This window comes from Apis dorsata, unplaced genomic scaffold, assembly GCF_000469605.1.
Source record: "Apis dorsata unplaced genomic scaffold, Apis dorsata 1.3 scaffold_53, whole genome shotgun sequence".
Classification (NCBI taxonomy): Eukaryota; Metazoa; Arthropoda; class Insecta; order Hymenoptera; family Apidae; genus Apis; species Apis dorsata.
In genome coordinates, this window is record NW_006263354.1 from 93,616 (window position 1) to 96,684 (window position 3,069).

The 3,069-nt window shown below is 38.9% G+C and overlaps 1 protein-coding gene across 7 annotated transcripts in view; it reads left to right on the top strand.

The window, feature by feature from the left end:
- The window catches only part of LOC102673008 (calmodulin-binding transcription activator 2-like), a 35,811-nt gene that overhangs the window by 5,967 nt on the left and 26,775 nt on the right, over positions 1 to 3,069 (top strand). The window contains exon 1 of one of the 7 annotated variants that reach the window (XM_006609381.2): positions 795 to 950. The exons of 5 other annotated variants lie outside the window; for them this stretch is intronic. The gene's annotated coding sequence lies outside the window, so the exon portion shown is untranslated. Of the gene's footprint in view, positions 1 to 794; positions 951 to 3,069 lie in introns of those variants that run through there. One more of the 7 variants, XM_031515104.1, reaches the window with a different exon arrangement.

The following is a 3,069-nucleotide window of genomic DNA, read 5'->3' on the forward strand; positions in this document are numbered from 1 at the left end:
GTATATCTTGTTTAGGAGAATCATGAACAATGTTGCATAATTAATGGTTCTGAATGGCTGCTTCGAAGCCGTATATTCATTTAAGACGTATACGTCATCAAAAAAATTTCGCGGGAATAGTATTTCATTGATTCATCGGTCGGCGATCGTTTCGATTTCAACTTTCAATTTTTTAAAAATTGAAATTTCACGATTAACGGTGCGGAATTTTCAATTAATTCGTTATTCCGTCGAAAAGGTAGAAGAGGAAAGATATCATTTCCGATATCATATGTTATTCAAAAGCGATGTCCCGAGAAGTGCTCGTAAACTGGTTACAAGTATCGCAGGCGTCTTTTTTCAAAATTCATGCCTCGAATTTCCCGATTCACGAGGAGAAGGAAACTGGGTCATTGCGTCTCAAAGGAAGGGTGGTTGGCTCCAAGGTGAATCGCAAAGTTAAAGCGAGCGAGATATATATATATATATATTAAGAGGCTGAAGAGGAGGAGGGTATAATGGGCCGGAAGGGCGTGGAGGATGGTTGAACGATCGAGAAACCATGACGAAATTCCTCGTAGATTGTGTTCCTTTGTGAGCCACGTGCCTACGTGTGTACGATTCTAACGTCTTTTGTTACGAGATTATCGGCGCTTGGTCAACCGTTAAATCGATTAATTTTGCGATTGCGAAACAAATGTAAGTTTGACTCGCGTCACGAGTTTCAATATCGAACCGACCTTTTACCTTCTTCTTTCCAATACTAAGCGAACTTTATCTAATTACAGGTAGGAGCAAGTCGAAAATCTCGCATTATCCAATCAAGAAGCGTTAACTTCTTGGTGGGATAGGGAAGTTATCGTAGAGTGTAACGTTCCCGCTCGGGATCGTATTTTACGAGGGTTGAAATGCGTTGGAGAATTGGGTCTCTGCTCTCAAAGTAGGAGAGCAAGAGGGTAACTGTCTCCAAGGTGAATCCCAAACTCTCAAGTGCAGTAAAGATAGAGGAAGGGAAAGGAAGAGAGAAGAGGCTGGAAGGGCGTGGAGAATGACGAAATTCCGAGAGTAGACAAGTCTCTTCTCTCGAGTACTTAGTCGTTATGGACTTTGGAGCGAGAAGGGAAATTTCGCAGGAAACGCGATCAGACGGACTTCGCATTGTTTCGTAAATAGTTTTAGCTCGTGAATGGACGATTTAACGTCTATAATTTAATTTCTCTTCGATCCCACGGTTTAATAAGCCACGAATTTAGTAAGTAAGCGTAAGCCAAGTATCGTGAAGATTCTCTAGATTTAGTCTACGATTCGAATCGCGAGATCGATTTTCGTGAAACATAACCCCGAGCAGGAAATTAAGTTTGTTTTCCTCAAAGGGAAGGTAACTGTCGTCGAGACGAAGTCGAAGTTTACCAGGAGGGATGAGGGAGAGGAATAGGAGCTGAAAGAGGATAGAAGGGTAGAAATTTCGAGTAGATGGTGTTCCTTTGTGAATTATCGTCGTCTTTTCGTCGATTTTCGGACGAGAGGAATGGATGTTTCATTCTGAGAACAGGTTCAAAGGGTGTTTTAGAAACTTTTTATGATTGCCATCATTGAAACGATCGAAACGTATGTTTAACTTAATCGGTACTATTACAGGGATATTTGTTTCGGAATACACACAAAGCTCACTATCGATCCGTGAATCCGCAAATGTAGGACACTCGAACATGTTGTCACAACTACACCATGTTAAACAGGTGAAGTTTCATGATTTTAACTGTACACAATTAAAACCGTTGTGATTATTTTTTATGCTATATTTTATATATATATATATTAGGTGTATGTTGTAAATTACAATTACAAGAGGATATAGGAGAAATTTGTATGGAGAGACAGTGAAAATGCATTGCACAAAATATCGAGTTTGAAATTGAATTAAGAATTACCAAGGATGACGTGAATTTAAATTTAAAAAAATATCATTATTAAAGATTAAGAGACGCTAGTGGAAAATCGATTATTTTTCAATCAAAAAGATAATTCGTTTCGGAATATTATCTTTGAAATTTCATCGAAAAACTGGCAACGCTTCTACCCCTATTCGAATAATTTCAAATCTCTCGTGTGATGGAATCGTTTTTCGGAAGACTTTGACTCAGTTTTACTGGCTAAATCTGTGATAATGGCTGCCAAGAATCGCATATATGATAATGGCTGCCAACTAGAATCAACTTTGGAAAGCCAACTAGCTACGAGATTATAAAAAATAGAATCGCATTTTTAGAGATCTGTACACGTCTGATTGTACGATTGTTCGAAAATTTGGAATGCAGAGATACAGAAATAAATGTATCCGATCGATTATGCAATCCGATCCACCTGTATCAAGGAAAAATCGTTGGTATAAAAAGAAATATTAATTTCAAAAGATACAGTTTCTCCAGATGTGATTTTTTGATACAACACGCAACACCCTTGCGTGTTTCTGATCCAAGAACTTAATATCGCGATGTTATTTGGAGCGGTTTCAAATGCTTCGAGCTCGTGTATATTCATTTCTTATTTTTGCGAGCAATCCATCACGAGTCCACGAAATCTCCTGTGATAACTGGCCATTAATATATTTCATTCCCGAAACCTTTCTCACGTTTCTTCATCGTTGGTAAACATTAATTGTCGCAAATGCAAAATAATCTCCTCGAACCACGTAAGAATCCACGGTGAATAGACGATTTTCGATTCGTAAAATCGAATTAATTATAGATATTCTCCCCGAAGAGTTTATTACATTACGTTGGAAAATTTCGTATTCGAAATCTCGAAGCCCGTGGTAACGTCGCATGTTTACTATCCGTCGAACGTATCGGATTTAAAATGGAGGCATTATTAACTGGTGTTAAGCGTAACCATCGATACTTTAGCAAAACGGGTTGTAAAAAACGATCGTCAAAGGTAGACACGGGCGGATGGCAAAATAATCTCATCGATTCGCCTTCCGAAAGAAGCCACGCTGGTACACGTTTGGATGACACGTTCGTAAGAGAGGCAGAGAGAGAGAGAGAGAGAGAGAGAGAGAGAGAGAGAGAGAGAGAGAGAGAGAGAGAG